At 44.0% G+C, this 23,288-nt stretch overlaps 1 pseudogene; it reads left to right on the top strand.

Annotated features, from left to right (window-relative positions):
- The window catches only part of LOC148508426 (uncharacterized), a 41,167-nt pseudogene that overhangs the window by 3,269 nt on the left and 14,610 nt on the right, over positions 1 to 23,288 (top strand).

The following is a 23,288-nucleotide window of genomic DNA, read 5'->3' as shown; positions in this document are numbered from 1 at the left end:
CCCATAACTGTGTATTTTACAGTATGACCAAAGTCCTAATGCTTATTTTAATATATCAGGTTGATGGCACCTTCTTTTGCGTGAGGACACGCATGTTTTCAGCAGGGAAATATGTGATATCCTATTAAAATAAGATTATTCTACAAAAGGGCATAGAGGCTAATGTCATTTTGAATAAAGTTTATTTAAATAAAAAAAACAAAACAGCAGTTTGAGGAGTGACAGTTGGAGTCATTGTGAGGACAGAGCTGATGATGCCATGGAGCAGAGATGAGCAGATGACAGAGACTAAGCAGAAGGAGAGACAGCGGTGGGAGAGCAACATAAGTAAAATAGAGTCAAATTAAGAACTGTAAGGAGTCAAATCGTGATCCTGCTGACACCCTCAGTTAAGAGAGCGCACAGCATGTGTCAGAGAAAAGACTTTATACCTTTGTCTGATTCACCTTCATCTGAGGGGACACTGGCTCAGCAACGTTCATTGGACTGGGTGAAATAAATCCTTTAAATATATATATTTAGAAATCTGCTCCACTGCACAGGACTTTATCCTATAGAGGCTATACCTACACAGCGGATTCCACAGGGAGTAGTTCCAGTTTGTTTGATACAACCAGCTTTAATATATGTGCTGCAATATTTTGCTCAATGCTACAAGGAGTTTTACATCCTGAATCCTACAGCATAACAAGATAATTGGGCCCCAACGTGCACATAAAGACCCCCTGTAGTATCCTTGGCCACACCAAAGTTATCTTGGACTTTACTAATGTCTATGCATAGATTTATTATATTGGTTTATTTTAGTAATGTAGTATTAAGCTAAAATGTTGTTATATATTTTCCATATGTGTGATGACCTTAATATATATAAACTGTGATTTCATTAGATTGTGTGAGTTTAAATAAGCTGAATCCATTCTCTCTCCTCTTCACCATAACCAATTCCTATTCCTAGTTATGGAATAAACTGTTTTATTCTTTTATGCAAAGCTCTGTCTACCCTTCTTTGTGTCTGCCTGGGAAATGCTTGCCTCTCTGCCGGGATAGTGTTTAGGGAAAAGTTGCTGTCAAAGGAAGAATACCCTACCAAGAAAACTCTGACCTATACCTACACCACATCATTTGCACCCTTTTCACACCAGGGTATTACACATACACACTGCTGGTGGGAGGGGAACATGGAGACATACACACTGCTGGTGGGAGGGGGGCATGGAGACATACATACTGGTGGTGGGAGGGGGACATGGAGACATACATACTGCTGGTGGGGAGCAGGTGGACATGGAGACATACAAACTGCTGGTGGGAGGGGGACATGGAGACATACATACTGCTGGTGTGGAGCAGGGGGACATGGAGACATACACACTGCTGGTGGGGAGCAGGGGGACATGGAGACATACACACTGCTGGTGGGAGGGGGACATGGAGACATACATACTGGTGGTGGGAGGGGGACATGGAGACATACATACTGCTGGTGGGGAGCAGGGGGACATGGAGACATACATACTGCTGGTGGGGGGCAGGGGGACAAGGAGACATACACACTGCTGGTGGGAGGGGGACATAGAGACATACACACTGCTGATGGGGGGCAGGGGGACATGGAGACACACACCTGTGACTGGGGGTACCACATGGAGACATACACACTGCTGGTGGGGGGAGGGGGACATGGAGATACACACACTGCTGGTGGGGGAGAGGGGGACATGGAGACACACACCTGTGACTGGGGGGAGCACATGGAGACATACACACTGCTGGTGGGGGGAGGGGGACATGGAGACACACACACTGCTGGTGGGGGAGAGGGGGACATGGAGATATACACACTGCTGGTGGGGGGGAGGGGGACATGGAGATATACACACTGCTGGTGGGGGAGAGGGGGACATGGAGACATACACACTGCTGGTGGGGGAGAGGGGGACATGGAGACATACACACCTGTGACTGGGGGGAGCACATGGAGACATACACACTGCTGGTGGGGGGAGGGGGACATGGAGACATACACACTGCTGGTGGGGGAGAGGGGGACATGGAGACATACACACTGCTGGTGGGGGAGAGGGGGACATGGAGACATACACACTGCTGGTGGGGGAGAGGGGGACATGGAGACATACACACTGCTGGTGGGGGGAGGGGGACATGGAGATATAGACACTGCTGGTGGGGGGAGGGGGACATGGAGACAAACACACTGCTGGTGGGGGGGAGGGGACATGGAGACACACTGCTGATGGGGGGAGGGGGACATGGAGACACACACACACTACTGGTGGGGGAGAGGGGGACATGGAGACACACACACTGCTGGTGGGGGGGAGGGGGACATGGAGATATACACACTGCTGGTGGGGGAGAGGGGGACATGGAGACATACACACTGCTGGTGGGGGAGAGGGGGACATGGAGACATACACACTGCTGGTGGGGGAGAGGGGGACATGGAGACACACACACTGCTGGTGGGGGAGAGGGGGACATGGAGACATACACACTGCTGGTGGGAGGGGGACATGGAGACATACATACTGCCGGTGGGGAGCAGGGGAACATGGAGACATACACACTGCTGGTGGGAGGGGGGCATGGAGACATACATACTGCTGGTGGGAGGGGGACATGGAGACATACATACTGCTGGTGGGGAGCAGGGGGACATGGAGACATACACACTGCTGGTGGGAGGGGGACATGGAGACATACATACTGCTGGTGGGGAGCAGGGGGACATGGAGACATACACACTGCTGGTGGGGAGCAGGGGGACATGGAGACAAACACACTGCTGGTGGGAGGGGGACATGGAGACATACATACTGGTGGTGGGAGGGGGACATGGAGACATACATACTGCTGGTGGGGAGCAGGGGGACATGGAGACATACATACTGCTGGTGGGGGGCAGGGGGACAAGGAGACATACACACTGCTGGTGGGAGGGGGACATAGAGACATACACACTGCTGGTGGGGGGGAGGGGGACATGGAGAAATACACATTGCTGGTGGAGAGAGGGGGACATGGAGACATACACACTGATGATGGGGGCAGGCGGACATGGAGACACACACCTGTGACTGGGGGGAGCACATGGAGACATACACACTGCTGGTGGGGGGAGGGGGACATGGAGACACACACACTGCTGGTGGGGGAGAGGGGGACATGGAGACCCACACCTGTGACTGGGGGGAGCACATGGAGACATACACACTGCTGGTGGGGGGAGGGGGACATGGAGACACACACACTGCTGGTGGGGGAGAGGGGGACATGGAGACATACACACTGGTGGGGAGGAGGGGGACATGGAGATATACACACTGCTGGTGGGGGAGAGGGGGACATGGAGACATATACACCTGTGACTGGGGGGAGCACATGGAGACATACACACTGTTGGTGGGGGGAGGGGGACATGGAGACATACACACTGCTGGTGGGGGAGAGGGGGACATGGAGACATACACACTGCTGGTGGGGGAGAGGGGGACATGGAGACATACACACTGCTGGTGGGGGGGAGGGAACATGGAGACATACTGCTGGTGGGGGAGAGGGGGACATGGAGACATACATACTGGTGGTGGGAGGGGGACATGGAGACATACATACTGCTGGTGGGGAGCAGGGGGACATGGAGACATACATACTGCTGGTGGGGGGCAGGGGGACAAGGAGATATACACACTGCTGGTGGGGGAGAGGGGGACATGGAGACATACACACTGCTGGTGGGGGAGAGGGGGACATGGAGACATACACACCTGTGACTGGGGGGAGCACATGGAGACATACACACTGTTGGTGGGGGGAGGGGGACATGGAGACATGCACACTGCTGGTGGGGGGAGGGGGACATGGAGATATAGACACTGCTGGTGGGGGGAGGGGGACATGGAGACATACACACTGCTGGTGGGGGGAGGGGGCCATGGAGACATACACACTGCTGGTGGGGGGATGGGGGACATGGAGACATACACACTGCTGGTGGGGGAGAGGGGGACATGGAGACATACACACTGCTGGTGGGGGGGAGGGAACATGGAGACATACTCACTGCTGGTGGGGGAGAGGGGGACATGGTGACATACACACTGCTGGTGGGGGGGAGGGGGACATGGAGACATACACACTGCTGGTGGGGAAGAGGAGGACATGGAGACATACACACTGCTGGTGGGGGGGAGGGGATATGGAGACAAACACTGCTGGTGGGGGGAGGGGGACATGGAGACACACACACACTGCTGGTGGGGGAGAGGAGGACATGGAGACATACACACTGCTGGTGGGGGGAAGGGGGACATGGAGATATACACACTGCTGGTGGGGGAAAGGGGGACTTGGAGACACACTGCTGGTGGGGGGAGGGGGACATGGAGACACACACACACTGCTGGTGGGGGAGAGGGGGACATGGAGACATACACCCTGCTGGTGGGGGGAGGGGGACATGGAGATTTACACACTGCTGGTGGGGGAGAGGGGGACATGGAGACACACACTGCTGGTGGGGGAGAAAGGGACATGGAGACATACACACTGCTGGTGGGGAAGAGGGGGCCATGGAGACATACACACTGCTGGTGGGGGGATGGGGGACATGGAGACATACACACTGCTGATGGGGGGAGGGGGACATGGAGACATACACACTGCTGGTGGGGGAGAGGGGGACATGGAGATATACACACTGCTGGTGGGGGAGAGGGGGACATGGAGACATACACACTGCTGGTGGGGGAGAGGGGGGACATGGAGACATACACACTGCTGGTGGGGGAGAGAGGGACATGGAGACATACACACTGCTGGTGGGGGGAGGGGGACATGGAGACATACACACTGCTGGTGGGGGAGAGGGGACATGGAGACATACACACAGGGAGACACACGGCACATTACTCTCACGAGCGGTGTGACCGTGGTGTCCCGGCCCCCGACCTCAGCGCACGCTGTGGCGTTGTATGTTGGAGGTGGCGTGACATATCGGACACCCTCCGACATTGATGAAAAGTAGCTACACGCACTGTAGAGAACTAGCCTCTCCCCATCAAGGCCACACCGTACTCCCTGACCCCAGGAACATCATCCCGGGCATCGTAATTCATCAACCATCACCATTTTTTCTTTATTAGCGGGACGCCGCAGATTGTTTTGTTTTGATTATGCAGTGACATTGGACAGGAACTATTTAACCATTAGATTTCCGATTTACCACTCATCCTACATGATTGAAAGATACAGAGACCATCTTATATTTGTGCACCAGTTTTAACTATCCTTGGTTTAGTGAATAAATATTTTTGTGATACTTTGATACATACGCGTACTAGTTACCATTTTGTTACATTGTACATTCCTACCTAATGGGATTTTCATACTAATGAGATATCATTATCTTATCTTTTTCATTGACTATAACTTGGTACATGGTACTCAATTTACACCATCAGATTCTATTTGTTTCAGTTTAATGATAATTAGTCATTCATTTGACAATTAGCCATTCATATATTATTGGACGGAACGAGAAGGTTGAGCGCTACAACATACTTTTTTATGTTTAATATATATAGGTGGGGATACCTATAAGTTGTTAGCAGCTTACCTCCTTTAAAGAGCTCAGTGCGCAGGTCATTTTGTTTCTCTATTTTCCACTACCCCTCCATGCTGGGGGCGGGGCTAAAGGTGATGGGCACATTGCATCACTGTGCCTGCCCCAACTTTCCATCAGCACTGACAGACCCGCCCACACCCGCCCCCTGCTTAAAAGCAGCAATGTCAGCGAGCTTGCCGAAGGGGGTAATTCCCTCTCACACACCCGTCCACCCAAATTCTGTACAGCAGCCCTGCTCTGCCTGCAGGCGGACGGAGACGGTCATTGTTAATTTTAAAAAAAAAACTTTTTTATTTTTTCTACATATTTTACTGGCAGAGAGAGGCCGGCCCCCTAGGGCCCACTGGGCCCTAGGCAGGCGCCTATACTGCCTTGTGGTAAATCCGGTCCTGGATCTTGTGCATCTCAATGGCAACAGCGCCTTTGTACATACACACTGTAACACATGGGCCGTGGGAGTTTTTAGGGATTTTTTTGCATGTGCAGTTGAAAATAACCTGTCAACCCCCTGAACATCAGCATTGTGTGCGGAACAGGCCCAGGACCTTTTAGACAATTTTATCAAATTTTTTTTCAGCATAAAAAAATAAATAAAAACAGCTGGAGATCTCCTGGAGTCGACAACATAGATAACGTCTACACCGCTTATTGCATTGTCCCTTGCTTGCTTCTAAGGTAACCTCACAGTGTAACTGGTTTATTGAAAGTTTATGAGATATTGGGCCAGATTCAATTAGCCGCAAAAAGCAGAGATCGGCAAAAGCGCAATGTTTTAGCCTCATTCGCGTGTTTTGAGGCCAAGTTTTCAGCTGTTACACAATGCGCACTCCCGCTTTTCGCCCTATTGAAGTAATTGTAAAACAGGCAAAGACGCATATTGGCGAATGCAGCGAATAGCGGAACTGGCGAAAAGGTCAGTTTTTTGTGGGGAAATCAGTCTGTACCCCCAATAAAGCCTAACTCACCCAGGGAATCAATATAGAAGTGTATTAATAACCCTAATAAAAGTAATTAGTGTACTTAAATTGAGTCAAAGAGCTGTTATATGCATACTTGCTTAAGTGTGGAAAAATGATGGAAAACATTTTTTTACGGAAAAAAAATAGCTGTAGTTAAATTGGGGGTACATGTAAATGGGTACTAGTATATTTTTGTGTCTATAAAGTGCAGATTTAAAAAAAATTAAAAATTCACCTGCTGCAGCCACCTGCAATCCTAAAAACACCGGCCCCATCCATACCACCCCAAAATACCTGTCCCAGTACTTTAGACCCATTTACCAACACTTTTTACATTATTGCCCCCATAAATTTTGTTTGCCTAATTAGTCATTAGGGGGGGGGGGTGTCCAAAGGGTTCTGAACCAAGGAACTGAATCAAACCCGTTCGCTAAGGAGCGGTTGCTCATAGCTAACGATGGTGTGCATTGTGCGCATGCGTATGCATCGCAATGCGCATGTGCGAACCACTGCGAAAGATCAGGAAGCGTTCACTCGCCAGGTATAGACAGCACCGCTGAATGAGTGACAGGTCAAGCCGTTTGTGGGTGGTAACAGAGGCTGGCCACTAGAAACTGGGGAGTGGAGGTGCGAACGCAAGCGTCTGATCGTCTTAACGCTGTTTCAGAGGCATGCATAATTAACAGGCAGCGTCATAGTACTCGTCACCTGGTTGTATTTCACACGGAAGTGATCGCAGTGCTTGTGGCAGGGTATAGTCAACCTCAAGCGCTGCGATCGCATCCGATGGTGCTCGATGTACCAATGGTTTCAAACACTTCTAGGAGATGACGTGTGCAAGTGGGTGTCTTATGAATGGCTAGTGGGCATCGGCGTACACTAAGTGATCGCACGCCAAGACATAGTGGGCATGCTAATGCTTTGCCGTGCAATCGCCTGCCTTGCTGGGCATGCGCAGGATTTGCATACGCTGGGTGCGAGCGAACGCATCTAGCGAGCGGGTCTGAATGAGCTCCCAAGTCCCAACATTTGTATCCCAAAATATGGATTTTGCACTTATTTTCTCCTGCCTTTTGGTGGAGAAACTTTTTCGCCTACTTTTGCCTATGGAGTTTTCGCCTAGGTGAAAACGTCCAGGAATTGAATAGGGCGATACTTCGAAAACAGGCGAAAATTTTTCATGGATTGCGACATTTCGCCTCTAATTGAATATGGGCCATACTGGTGGTCAGGGGTGGGTCAGCCGTAGACTTCAGTGGGAACTTCCCCGGTGGGCCGACGGCTCAGAGGGCTGCTGGCTGCAGATTTAGTTTTTTAATGTGTATATATATATATATATATATATATGTATATATATACATTATATATATATAGAAAGAGAGAGAAATAGATGGGTACAGCGCCAATGTTTGCAAATTTATGGTGTAAGGTGGGCAGCTTAAAATTAAATAGCCACTCAACCTAGAAATGTTTTAGGTTTCAGCTCTGGGTAAATAAGGAAATAAGTATTTAGAAAACAATAGGCAGAATTTGAATTGACCCTTGAGAGACAGGTATGCTATGTAAAATAAATATTAATACCATGTGAATAATACATTGATCATCAGGTGAATACAAAGTGTCTTGTGCAATCACAATAAATAATTTAAAATTATTAACGTAAATAAATGTCTTACGAAATGGAAATTAAATTGTGTTATGTATAATATAAAGAACAAGAAGTTCCTGTGCAATAATAATAAATAAATAAATATGTAAAAGATTATAGACCAAACGTCCTATAAAATAGATGATATAATCCTATTAGCTAAGTCACTAGGAGCAAAAAGTGCCAGTGCAGTTAAGTGAATATAAAAGAAAATGTATTTAATAGAAAAAGAATAAAAAATGCTTTTTGTTAGGCAGAATCCCTGATCAACATATAAATAACATTAAAAACGTATAGAAGAAGATGCAGTAAAAATAATTAAAAAAGAAGAATGAGCAAGTTATAAATAATAGTGGCTTATCTGAGTGTATGACAGAGCTATTTTCTTTAAAGTTCACGCGGCAAGTATCAATCACTTCCAACGTGTTTCGTACTATGACTTCATCAAGGGGAATATTAAACTTTTTTCACTGGCCCTGGGTAGGCACTTCCAGGTACAGATGTGGCCGCGGGTCATAACAGAGCAACAGGAGGTGGTCCGGCCGGAGTAGAGGAGGGTGGCCTCTTTCCTCCTGTTTCCTCCCCTTCCTGCCCCCCTCTTACCTCCTCCTCTCTGACACTGCTTGTTGCTGGGGCTTTGAAGTTATGATCTAGTGACCAGCCCCAATGCGAAAACCAGAGGACACTGAGGACCTGGCCTTCCACCTGACTTCCTAGTTTATGCTTTTATCAGGCACTCAATGGGCCAGAGCTTTGTCCCTGCTGTGTCTGCTGTGCTGTCACTGTGTTATCTATCAGTTACTGGGTTAGTCAGTACTTCACTCACAGCATTCTCTCTCTCTCTACTCCCTGTCTCTCTCTCACTCTTCTCTGCCTCTCTCTCTTCTCCCTGTCTCTCTCTCACACTGCCCCATATCTCTCTCTCACACTGCCCCGTCTCTCTCTTCTCCCTGTCTCTCTCTCACACTGCTCCCTGTCTCTCTCACACTGCCCTGTCTCTCTTCTCCCTGCCTCTCATTTCTCCTTGTCTCTCTCATTCTTTTCTTTGTCTCTCTCTCTCCCTCTTCTCCTTGTCTCTCTCACACTACCCCCTGTCTATCTCACTCTTCTCTCTGTCTCTCACTCTTCTCCCTGTCTCTCACACCGCCCCCTGTCTCTCTCACTCTTCTCCCTGTCTCTTTCTCACACTGCCCCCTGTCTCTCTCTTCTCCCTGTCTCTCTCTTTTCTCCCTGTCTCTCTCCATGATCACCTTCCAGTCCTCCAGCATCTCATGGTACCCCCCTCACTTCCTTTATTGAACATTGACTTTAGAACCACTACATGTTGATGACATTGGCTTTATTCTTACATAAACTAGCGGCTTCCAGACCATGTGATCTCCTGCATGAATAGTGAATAACGACTCAAGACACTGCCTGTCCAGGGAGGATCAATTTCTTCAGAAGTTCTCCGTTACAGAGAATTCATATAGATAAGAAAATACTAATTTACATTCTCGCTTTGTTTTTTCACTGGAGAGTGGGACTGGGAGCATGCCCATCAGCCCCGGTGCATTGGGCATGCCCACAGCATGACAAAACAGGGGGGAGAATGGACCAAGCCACTCCCCTTGTCACAAAATGACTCCCCCATACACAGGGATGCTTTAGGAAAATTTTCCAGGGCCACTTTAAATTCCCAATCCACCCCTGTTGAGGGAGATGTACTAAGCCTTGGAAAATGAGAAAGTGGAGAGAGATAAAGTACCAACCAATCAGCTCCTAACTGTCCTTTTTCAAACACAGCCTGTAAACTGACAGATAGGAGGTGAATTGCTGGTACTCTCTCCACTTAATCACTCTTCAAGGCTTAGTACATCTCCCTCATTGTGTTTTGTTTTTATATGTATTTGTTTACGTGTCTATACATCTAAGGTGTTCTAAGCATAATAAAATAAATTTTTATTGACACCAGTTCATATATCAAATCTAAAATTATAGATTAAATTTGAGCATTAAACTAGCCCAGCTACTATTGTGTGATATATGATATATGGTGAGGTTGCCAATTTTCCCATATCTCATTCTGCTGCTGGCAAGCCATCTATTCATTTAAGAGGAATTATTATTTTAAGTGCTGAGTTTATTGTTTGGATTGGTCTATTGAGTGTTATGATAGTGTGGATGAGTGGACAACTTGCAAAAATGTATTTATTAAAGTTTCTCTGAATTCTATAGGGGATGGGAGGATTGGTTCACTAGGTGGTTCAGACTAATGTAATAGTTTTGGAATTTAAAGCAAATGGACTTGTTGGAAAGTACAGATGGTGGTTTTAGCAGAGTTAAATGTACAGTACACACCAGCGGATTGCAAGATGAACCAAGAACCAGTCCAGTGTAGCTTAACCAGACTCTGCATGTAGTTTATTATACAAGCAGGAGAAAGTTCAGGGCAAGTGGTAGAAGAAGGTAGTGGGCAGATGTGTATCAATTACATGCTGTTAAAGACTAAACAAATTAAAATAGAGTTTAATTTAATGTAAAAAAAAACTAATAATAATAATAATAATAATAATAAAAAAAAAACTAACCTTTTTCCTGCTTCTCGCAGTCAGATTCCCAGGGGCCTTCCTCCAATTCCAAGTTTCTGCTGCTGCTGTAGTCCCTCCATAGCTGGTGGATCAAAGGACTTAGTAATGTGCCAGTAATCCTGCCAGTTGAGAATAATCTTCAGCCACTTCCCCCCAGTTCTCTTCAGCATCATCCCCCATATTTCTGTAGCTCAAGCCCCACAGTGTCTCTACAGCTCCAGCTAACCCCTCTTCTGTCTCATTAGCCAGCTCACCTTCTGTCTCTCCAGCCAGCATCATCTTCTGTCTAACCAGTCAGCCCCCTCCTGTCTCTCCAGCCAGCACCACCTTCTGTCTCACCAGCCAGCCCCCCTCCAGTCTCTCCAGCCAGCACCACCTTCTGTCTCACCAGCCAGCCCCCCTCCTGTCTCTCCAGCCAGCACCACCTTCTTCCTCACCAGTCAGCTACCCTTCTGTCTCTCCATCTAGCACCCCATACGTATGATGGAGTAGCCCGTCGCTGGTAGTGATAGGGTGACAGCAGCTTAGCGGAGAACCCCGCTGATGAGGAGAACGCTGCAGGACCTTGCCAGCGAGTTAAGTAATGATGAATACCAGTGGCATATTCATTTGTATCACTGCAATACTAAATAAAATATGCCGCTGGTATTTAGGTTACTTGTTAAATAGGGCCCTTATTACTGTAATCAGGCAGCTTAGAAAGGAAGGACATCTCTCCTTATTTCCTAGATATATAAACAAAATAGTCTGTGTATCCACTAATTAATAAGCCTCTCAATAGATAGTAATAAATTAAAAAAAACACTTACAAAGTTGTAAATAAATTAAAGCAAAATATGTAAATGGTGCTGTCTTATAAAGCCATGTGAATAGTAAAAAAAATATATATAATAGAAAAAGAAATAAATAGATAAAACTATGGATAAAAAAAGCAGACGTGTCAAATGAAATGTAGCACATAACATTCACAATGTACCAAACAATTAGCACATAATAACAGATAAATAATGACAAGATTGTTATAGATCTCTTTGATTCTTAAAATAGTCAAAATCACTAATTTCCTTCCTTTTTTATTTCATTATATAACATTATATGTAACTGTAACAATGCAGCTTCTCTTATTGGAGGTATAGGCCTCTCTGCCTTGCACTTACAGTAGATTGACTACTGATGGACAAAGCCCTTTTTAAATGAAGAACAACATATTGTTCACTTTGAGTGCTGTACGTTGTGATTGCGATGCCAGGTATAATACTCTTGTTTTGCATAAACTTCAAAATGTTTTTCTAGCTGGGAATCAGCTTAGCTGGTGTTAAAAGATAGTAAGCATGTGTATGTTTTGTTAGTTTCCAATATGGAGCAGGTTTTGTTTTCTTTTTATCTGTCTGTCACATGCTGTCCATTTAAGACCTTGCACAAACTTTACATGGGGACACTAATAAATCACAGTAAAAGAGTTTATTATGTGCTGCAGGTCTAATTTGTGGATAGAAGTTTGGCCGTCTTGTTACAGAGACAAAAATTTGTTATAGAGACAAAAATAAGATACAACCCTCACCTAAAAGATGCTGAAGATAAACATGAAGGGGACTTGGATACAATTAATTTGCAAACTAAATAGGACATCTGCATTTCTCTTTATTTTTGCTTATTGATTCTGCAAACTGACAACAGGAGCTTATTGCATTTTTTCTTCTTTGGTAGAAGCAGTAATATCCCACATTCATCCTTCCTCTACCTCCCTTTAGCTCCAGCATATGACCCCCTTTTTGGCTCTGGAACTGAATAGAAGTGAACTTTTCAACTCGTTTATATGCGGTGCGAGTTTTACTCTGACACCACTGCTCATTACAGATACTTTCTTTAACAAATCAGTCTGCATTGTAGTCTTAAACATAACAAAGTAACAATGTATAACCAAGATGTGCCATTTATTTACACCCTCAAATAACAAATTTATGCCACGGAATATTTAACAATAAATAGGAGACAGAAGACGAATGGGAAACAAGTAAACCAAGGAATGAAAGTTTTAAATTACATGCAGAAAATTATTGATATTGGATTATTTATGGAGCTGTTTGTTTCTGTAAGTAATCATAATTCTTTTCCTACTTATAGAACAATGTACTCCGTCACATTAATGTGCAAAGTCAAAAGTGTCATTGACACAGCTAAGACTAAAGAGACACAAATAAACATATTTCAAAATTTGAGAAGTAATTTGCATTGTGATATTTTATTTTAATATATATTCACATTTCTGGTCTTGTACATTGGAGATTTGTCTGTTTATGAAGCAAATTGTGAACATTACATGATTGGTTAGTATAAACTTTTTTTAATATGATTTTTTTATAATTCAAATTCATTTTGGCCAATTTAGTGTCTCAAATACATTTGTAGAATTAAACATTTGGAATTTTCTTCCCAAATCAGTGGTGGATATTAATCTTTGAAAAATTTGCAGACGTGTTCTTTACCAGTCCTGTGGAACTTTTTTGGTTATATGGCAGAAATACAGGCGATATTCCAGCAATGTCTGTACATAATAAATCTAATGTTAAAGATTTGAACCTACTGAATATGATGATTGATTTGCAAAAAAAAACAGGACTAATTTGAACTAGTCCTTCATGTAAAAGATGCACTATAGCATATAAATTCAAGTACTATGTGGGCCCCTCAGGGGTTAAAATATGTGGGCGGCTGCCTGAACCTCTCAACCAACTCCCCTGGCAAGTGCCATCCTGGCCAACCATTAATTACTACCTTGCAGTTTGGTATCTTTGGAACCCATAAAATAACATCTATAGAGTAAAGGATACAATTATTTTTTAGCACAAAGAACCATGTAAAAACCACACAGGGTGGGAGATGTACTAAGCTATGGAAAGTGATAAATTGGAGAGTGATAAACTACCAACCAATCAGCTCCCAACTGTCATGTTACAGGCTGTGTTTGAAAAATGACAGGAGCTGATTGGTTGGTACTTTATCTCTGTCCAATTTATCACTTCCCAGAGCTTAGTACATCTCTCCCACGGATACATATATTCTCTATGTCTACTAAGCACTCATGGTTTGTTTTATTGTGAGCAGCCTGGGGACACAGTGGATCTTTGCTTCTATGTATTATTTATCTCATCTACACACATTCTTGTACATATATCCTAACCACTATGAGACTGATGATAATGAAAAGTTGAATTCCCCCAACAGATCACATCATTTAACACCATTGGCCATGAGACCCAGAAGAATTGGTTGTACCTGACTAAAAAGGTTATTATGATATTGGGTGTAATAACGTAATGTCTTAAACCCAGCTCACAAAAAATACTTTCATATTTATACTCTCACTGGGGGGGGTGTACTAAGCCTTTGAGGGGGATAAAGTACCAACCAATCAGCTCCTAACTGTCATATTTAACACACAATCTGAAAACTGATTGTTTGAGAAAAAATATGACTATAGTAAACAAAAGACATCCATTTCCCTGCAGGAAAAGACACCTTCATACTAACACTTTATACAGATAGCCTCACTGTTAATGGTAACTGCATGGACGCATGGACCCAATTGTATCCTTTCATTTGGGTTTTTGCAGTATTAAGAAAAACAAACTTGTATAACTCACATTAACATTTCTGCACTTCCAATTCCATTTAACTACAAATAATAACATCATCTGTCATGATTGTAATATTGTCGGAGTTTAGTGTCTAGGGAGAATAATGACTTAAGAAGAAATTGACATCTTCCCCCCTATGTGAATTTGTGTTTTGGTTACGCAGTAATTTCAGGTTCTGTGTTTTCCCTTGTGTCTTTTATCCTTGCGCTGCGAATACATGTGGACTGAATACTTAAATATACATTCTGAATATTTCTCCTTTTTTTGTTGATATACTGGCTAGCTGACTCTTCATTGTGTTTATATAGTACACTGTTACAACATATAGCTGTCACGTTAATGACGTGTCTGCGACTTAATCTGAAAAGTCATGTAGTCATTTCACCTCACCTCTTTAGAAATATATGATCTTCAATATTTAGAGACGTGTGTTAAAAAATGCAGATGAATGCTCTGGGGGTGGCGGGTGTGCAAAATAGTTTTGCTTATTAGGATAGATTTAAATTACATTACATACAGCGTTCTCAGCATTTCATGTAGTATTCAGCTTTAAGGCATTTCTGGTTTTTCACTTTACATACCACCCACTAACATTCTATTGCACTAGTCCAGCCACACAGTTAACTATCCATATAATGCTACTGCCATTGTGCTAGCAAAACTGACATTTCCTCCCAGTGCAACATTTTAATACAAAGTGTAGTGTGTTGTATTTGAATTGAGAATAATATGTAAGGAAATGTAAAAGTAATTTATGACCAACAGTAAATGTTTTGGCATTACATATATCTGACCACATTTGATATACAGTAAGTACAGTATACAGGGAGGATTTTTTTGTGTGTGTGTTCGGGAAGGGGGACTTATGCTATGCATAGAAATGAGCAAAGCTTTAAAACTTTTAATTCACAAAACAGCCCCTTGTTTTTCCAGCATAGTAAGGTTTTTCTTCTGTCTTGGATCCATTTAATAATTTACAGTAGCAAGAAATTAGTCTTGTGGGAGGCAGCAGGGACTGACGGGGGCTGCAATTCCACACCTCACAGGGCATGGTCACACCTCACGTGGGTATGTCGTTAGTCATGGGGGCATGGTCCCGTGGCACATCTCATCTCTCTGCATGCCGGGAGTTGGAGCTGTTCGCCCAGGCTTCCAGACCTGCCCATCAGCCAATTGAGCCCTTCTAGAATTTGCCAGGAGTGCCAGGTGGCCAGTCAGTGCCTGGGAGGCATTGACCTAGGGCTGTCCATCAATGGTTGAATGATTTTTAAACATTGGGGGGAGGGGGTGTGAGGAAATTATTGATGGTTCAGGTTTGTACATGCACAAATGAAAGAAGACTGCTGTCATATATGCACAATAAGAAAAGCATTGGTGTTTTACCATCGGACCTCCCCCATTGGTGGTAAAACCATTGATGGTTGATGACCAACCCTCCAGTGACCTATCTATTCATAAATGTTATTGAGTACAAAAAGTACTGATGTTTCTATCAAAATGATACCAGAAGATTGTAGTGTCTAATGCAACTCTCTTTGAATTTCAATTTATATATCAAACTTTGTCTTAAATGCTATGTAGCCTATATAACGTTTGTAAAATAAGTGGATAATTCATTTTAAAAAATGTGTAATTTTCCCTTTTACAGTCATGGATTTTGTGATCTGAAACTAGTCAAGATGTTTTATATGTTATACTGGATAAAATCCTAATGGGCCAGCTCAAACATAAATAACTCATGTACAGTTCCAGTAGCTTCAATACTAATCATGCTCTCTGTATAAGCTACAGTATACTATCTTGTACATAAATGTACAAGGTAGTATACTGTAGCTTATACAGAGAGGCTCCATTAGGATACAAACAACCTTCTGGTTGAAAAGCTTACACAGCAACACACACATACAGGATCCAGTATGCACAAACTTCTACGGGTTGAGTATGGGATGCATGTGCTCTGGATTGCGGAACTCAGAATCCTGACGCCGGCATCCCAACTGGGTTACAATGCCGGCACCTACCGATAAGTAGACTAACCCTACCCCTACCATTAAACCTAACCCTCCCCCCCTGCAGCCTAAACCTAACCCCCCACAGCCTAAACCTAACCCTCCCCCCAACCCCAACAGCCTAACCCTAAACCTCCCCTTAGTGCTTAATCCCTAACCCTCCCCGTAACCCCAATACTTACTGTCAGGATGTCAGCGGTTGGGATGCTGGTGCCGGGATTCTGACTGTTGTCGGGATTCCGGCACCAGCATCCTGACTGCCGGGATCATACATCTCACTTCTACATATGCAATGGAAACTTCTATCAATGGTGACAACCTATTACTTACTTTTGGGACATACTTAATACCTGAATTGCACAAATAATAGATGTCATTAAAACATCATACAGTAATTGTGGCATATGAAAATATAGAAGTTTTACTACTATTAGTTATTAAAAAAAACACATGACACTCCGACATGCTGCAGTTTAGCATAAATAAAATAAAAAACTTTTTAAATACATAGTATTTTGTGACTAAATTTTTACTTTTACTCAGGGCTAGTTTTCTGGAATAATAGGTTCAGGAACTGTGCGTGGAGCTACTGGGGGTCATAGGCAAACGCAGGGGGGGTTTCCATCTGGCCTGGAAACCCCCCTCCCAAGCACACACCATGGCCACAAAATAAATAGTAAAATAATACAATGTTACTAGTGCTGCATGTTCTTCTCAGTATCACAAATGAAACGATTAGTAACACCTGTGGATCTTTTAAAATGTGTCAGCCAGTAATAAATATATATGTGCACCAAATAGGAAATGTGGAAAACATGCACTGTTAGGGGTGCACTGCTATAGACCATCAATAGGGTTAATTATTAATACTGTATAATAATACACTATCAAGTACATAAGGAGAACAATATGTACATATATGTCCAGGGCAGTGCTAGGTTCCTCTGTTGCTACCCCAGACTCCGGGACTTGCTCCCATGCTCTGGAATTGTGCCCACATCTGAAAAAAAATCATTCAGCTCAGACAGGATGGACGTATTGCCGTATATTATGGCATACTGTGATCGCTGGTCCTGTATATGCTGGAATTATGCAACACAATATGCTTTGTATGATGCATAGTAAAGCTGGATAAGTACTAATTATGCCCTCTTCATGGACTGGCCACACTCGCTCTAAAATTACGCATTTGGAAACCACCCTCTAGAAAACCTGCGATTGCCACTGGGGGGTGGAGCTATAGAAAAACAATTATATATACATATATATATATACCAGGGACGTGCAGGCAGGGTAGGCAGAACCTTCCCTGTCAGACTGCAGAGTTTTGACTATAAACTGATTAGAATAATACAAGGAAGATATTTATTATAACTTATAAAAATCTTCTTTGTATTTTTCTGATCGTTTTTATAGGCAAAACTCGACAAAATTGCATCACTATCTAAAATTAGCATACTATCGCAGTTGAATTGCGTGCGTAATCGCTATTGCAGTCGCAGTTGCGATCCGTAATGAATCAGGCCCTCTATTCCCATATCTGAATCAAGCCCTCTGTTTTTATCAAAAGACTCAGTAAAAAAATCATTATTATTTTATACTATCGTTATATAATGGAACATTTCAATGTAAAGGTAATGAAAAATGTTAAAACAAAAAACAGCATGACTTGTGTAGTGGTTAGCATTAGTGCCTGGGCTCAATTACCACCAAGCCCCTAACTGTGTGGGTTTGTAAGTCCTCCCATGATTGCGTGGGTTTCCTCTGGGAGCTCCGGTTTCCTTCCAAAAGCATATTGGTAGATTAATTGGACTCTGACAAATAAATGAAACATATAGTGTGTGCGTGCGCATGTGGTAGGGAATGTAGGGGTAGATGTACTAAGCCTTGGAGAGAGATAAAGTAATAACCAATCAGCTCCTAACTGTCAGTTTACAGGCTATGTTTTAAAAATGACAGCTAATGAGCTGATTGTATGTTGGTACTTTTTCTTCATCCACTTTATCTCTCTCAAAGGCTTAGTACATAGACCCCCTATATTGTAAGCTCCACTGGGGCAGGGACTGCTGTGAATAACTAAATATTCTCTGTAAAGCGCTGCAAAATATGTGTGTGCTATATACATAACTGGTACTAAATGACAATAAATAACATATCTGTACTGTATAATGCATCTTTTATCCAAAAATACTTTTAATTATAGTGTAGAGTCCTCCTAACTTTCCAAACAAACACATTAAGCTAAGTACAAAAGCATATAATAGACATCGAATTAGTATTTTTTTATTTTTTTTTATTTTAAATCATTTTACGCCTTAGTGCACCCCAGCAATAAGTTAGAAAAGCTGGTCTATAACTGCTGTGCATCTAATTGACAGCAGCAGAGGGCACCACAACACAGCTCCAACTTGATAGTTACCAGAGGGTTCTGTGCTTTGCACTGATGGATGTCAGACGTTCCCTGGACTTTGCTCCTCAAAAACAGAAATCTGAGAGTCCCAGTGGTTATAACTCAGCTGACAGCAAAATAACTTGAGACTCCTGATCAAACATGAAGTAAGCCAGAAAACTGCTAATCAACTGCTTAGTGAGAGTGATGCAGCACATAATATCGCATCTTAATGGAGCAATTAATATTCTGCAAGCTGAAGGAGTACAGTACTTCCCTGGTAATATTTGCAGCGAGAGAGCAGCTCAATTCCCAGTGTCAGTTTTCATCTCAGGGCATCATGCACACAGGAAACCACTGCGTAATACCGGATCATGGGTGGGAGACTGTAATTTCAGGGGGAAACATAGGATGGAAATGTGTCCACCTGCATAACCATTTATATTGCTCACCACTGCTGGACTTGCTTGTGTATACATTATGCACAATGAGAATATTGTATTCATATTCACATTACATAAATTTCAGGGAAGATTAAATTATTCTTATAAACACTTATATAACAATGTTGTCCAGGAAGAAAGACCTTAATCATTTTTGCTCACTCCCCATATAAGTGTGAGCAAAAATTAGTGAGGTTTGCCTCCTGTAATTATTACTGTATCTGGTGTGGGGCAGGGAGGCATTAGTCGAGTATAGAACGTGCAACACTAACCCTATACATGTGACCTCAGAAAGTGTATCCTTAGTGGTTACTGGTGGGCTGGGGAAAAGAGGAGCACTGTGCATGGAGCTCGAATCCCTTATGGCCCACTATAAATAATAATAATAATATAATAATAATAATAATAATAATAATAATATGTGATGATGATAACTCTGCTTCTGATTGGCTGCTTGCATACTGACTCATCATGCTGTAAGTACTTTATTCACTACTATCGCAGCTACTGTATATCCAGGGCCGGATTACGTGTCACATGGGCCGCCCTGGGCATGAAACTGATCCAGTGTTCATTGGGAGAATGGAAGGAGGCTTCACCAGTGCTATGTGGGTGTGGCCAGTGACATGTGGGAATGTACATCTCCCATGCATAATGTCTCATTAGCTACGCATTGCTTGCTACCATGTCAGGGAACACACAGTGATTTAGCAACAGGAATTGCACAATATGAAGGACAGTAAAACATGTTGAGAACACTTTAAGCTATGCCATACATCCAGGACCAAACCAAACTATGAACCAAACCATCCTACCTTTTGAAATGGCTCTTTTTCATCTCTTACACACATTAACAAACTTTGTAGAAAAGTGCATGAAAATGTATTTACATGTAGAAAATATTTTTTTTTACCTGAAGAAGGGTTTGGCTTGGCACATGAAATCACATATACATTTTCATTAGAGATGGGCAAGGACCACCCTGTTTTGGTTTTGGCAAAACCACCCTAAAATTGTATGGTTTTGGCAGAAACCACCTTCAAAAGTTTTGGTTCAAATTTGGATCTGAATTGCTTTAAAATTGATTGAAACAGTTAAAATCATGTTATTTGGACCAGATTACATGCAATCCAAAACCGAGATTAGTATTTAAATCCAAGTTCCGAACCTACAGCAGACCCGAACCGGGACCAGGCTTGGACTGGGCTGCCGGAGATTCGGGGTATTCCCCGGTGGTCCCCGGTGATTTATAGCCACGCCCACTATTGCGGGAGGGCGTGGCTTAGCTCCGGTAACCGACGCTGTATTTTTTAAACTGTGTAAAGTGATTGGCGGGTGTTCGGGGGGAGGACAGCGGCCCACGGGTGATGTGCTGCTGCGGGCTGTGTGCAGCAGGCAGCGGGCGGTACGTGGTGAACTGCGGGGCTTCTAACACCACTGATTCCATTTCCTTTATTCGGAATCAGTGGTGACGTCATCACAGGGGTGGAGCTTATCACAGGCTCTTCTCCCTCCTAAGCTCCGCTGCCTGTGACTGTCCAGTCTGTATGCGGCGGCGGCGGGAGGAGGGGAAGGGAGGGGATCTTGCTTACCACTTGCTGCTCATGCTCTCCTGGATACACTGACGCCAGCAGTGGTGTCGTCGGGGGAGGGGGGGCGGGAGGAGGTGGGAAGAGGCGGGCTGATCCATTAGTGAAGCCTGTGATTGACAGCAGCTGCACACTGCTTCCATCGATGACATCAGCAGGGGGAGGAGCGCAGACACAGAGAGGAGCCTGGGACACAGCATCCATGGACCACAGTCACACACCCAGCAGACTGAAAGACATCTTATTATTAAGCCAATAAGGTTGGTAGTGATTGGAATTAATGGATTTAAATTTACTTGGCTGGTTATGAAAAATGCAAGCAGCCAGTGTCACATACAGCCTGGCAGCATCAGATCATACTCTGTCTATGCTTGCTGACATGTACTTTCAGTGTGTCTCCCCAAAATATAATATAAAGGATTAAAAAGCAATGAAATAATTTGCGTCAGCAAGCATAGACAGGGCCGAATTAGGGTTTATGGTGGGCCCTGGGGCAACTAGGTTGTGGGGGCCCCCACCAACAAAATTGATTATGCAAACTTATTTTACAGATGTATTATAAATACAAGTGGACCAGTGGGTGTATTATTAAGTTGTGCACAGGGTATTGCAAGCAGTCAATGTGTTAGCGATAATATTTATTTATTATTTATATAGCGCACACAGAGAATATTTGGCCATTCACGTCAGTCTTGCAATATATATTCCCTACCACATGTACATGCACACTAGGGTTAATTTTTTGGATTGCAGGAGGAAACCGGAGCGCCTGGAAGACACACACACAAGCAAGGGGAGAACATGTAAACTCTACCAGTTAGCGCCATAGTGGGGAGTGAGGCAGTAATGCTAACCATTACACCAACCATGCTGCCCCTATCTAATACATGGCAAAAGAAAAAGTCACATAAAAGTGTGATTGGAGTGGTGAGATGTTGCAACAGGCGGCATCTTGCAACTCTGCTGCACAATGTTGTTACCTGATGATATTTTAAACCAGGAGTCTCTATGATGAGCTTTCAGGGTAGCAGCATTATTTCTCACCCGGTACCCAGGAGTGCAGATACAGTCATCAGGCTTTGAGCCGTATTCAATTTGAGCCAAGCCGCGATACTTTTTTGAATCCCGGACTTTCCGCCTTCTTCGCCTGTTTTGTAGGCGGAAAAGTATCGCGCTCGTGCACGCTTTACCCCGTATTCAATTTGAAAGTGCGCGATAACGTGAAACCGGCAAAACTTAAACAGGCGGAAAGTACTGTCAGATTTGGGGAAATCAGCCTGACACCCCCCAAAAGATGCTCTAACATGGGGGTTAGCTATGGTACCCCCCGATTTGGCTTGCTGAAGGTATTTGGTGTTCAATAGCTGCTAAATAGCGTTTTCCTATACGTGATGCAGAATAGTATTCAGGAGTATTTTTTGCATAAAATAACTTATCCCCGCAAATTTGGGGTACTTGAAAATGGGGGTCAGCATATATAAAGTTGCTAAAGTGAATTTGGAAAAATTGTGAAAAATCCACCTGCGCAAGCACCTGCAATGAAAAAAACAATTGGGGCATACTTGGGGACCCCCCCAGAGTCAAGTTCGCTAGTTTTTAACTTTGTCTTTTTACCGACCATTGGGATGCCGCTGTCGGTTTCCCGACTGCCGGTATTTCATACCCATTCCATGTACAAATGCTGGCCTCTAGGGATTACATCAGCTGCAGCCACTAGAAGCTGGGTAGGGCTCGCCGAAAAGCAGAGGAGTGGCTTCCCATTATAAGCACTCTCTGCTAATTGTGGTCTGGATTGGCAGTCCCAGTGGGAGAAAGCACCCCCCGCCCCCTGGGGCTGCCTGTCTGTCCGTGATTAGCAGATAGCGGTTCTAATAGGGAGCCACTGCCAGTAAACTCTCTTTCTCACTGGGGTGCCAGATTTTATGGGGGGGTGGGAACTGCAGCCACTTATTAAAAGGGTCACAGATTATTGATATTGTAATAGTCTGGGATGACCACACCCCTCTAATTGATGGCCACATCTACCCAAGACTGGCCACGCCCCTTCAGTGGGCCCCTGCCATTGCATTCCCCTGTGGGCCCTTCATGACCCAGTCCGACACTGACCGGGACTCATTTCTTCTCAGAACCCCAAAAGTGATCTGAGGTGGCACTCGATTTGGCTCGGAACCCCTGAGCTAGGGTGTGTTCGTTTTTCAGGAAAACCAAACTGCACATCTCTCATTTTCAGTGCCATATCAGGGGCATATAGCCTGCTTTCTATCTCCCACATAAATAGCCTATATACAGTACCCATTTCACTTCCAATTCACACAACTTAGATTCACGTGTTCGTGTAGTATGGCTAGCACAGTAAAAGACAAATGTGAATTAAACCTAAGCGATAAACCAGT

This window comes from Taudactylus pleione, unplaced genomic scaffold (assembly GCF_031769625.1).
Source record: "Taudactylus pleione unplaced genomic scaffold, aTauple2 ptg000366l, whole genome shotgun sequence".
Taxonomy (NCBI): Eukaryota; Metazoa; Chordata; class Amphibia; order Anura; family Myobatrachidae; genus Taudactylus; species Taudactylus pleione.
The sequence above is the reverse complement of the archived record's forward strand: the minus strand, read 5'-3'. Positions and strand labels throughout refer to the sequence as shown.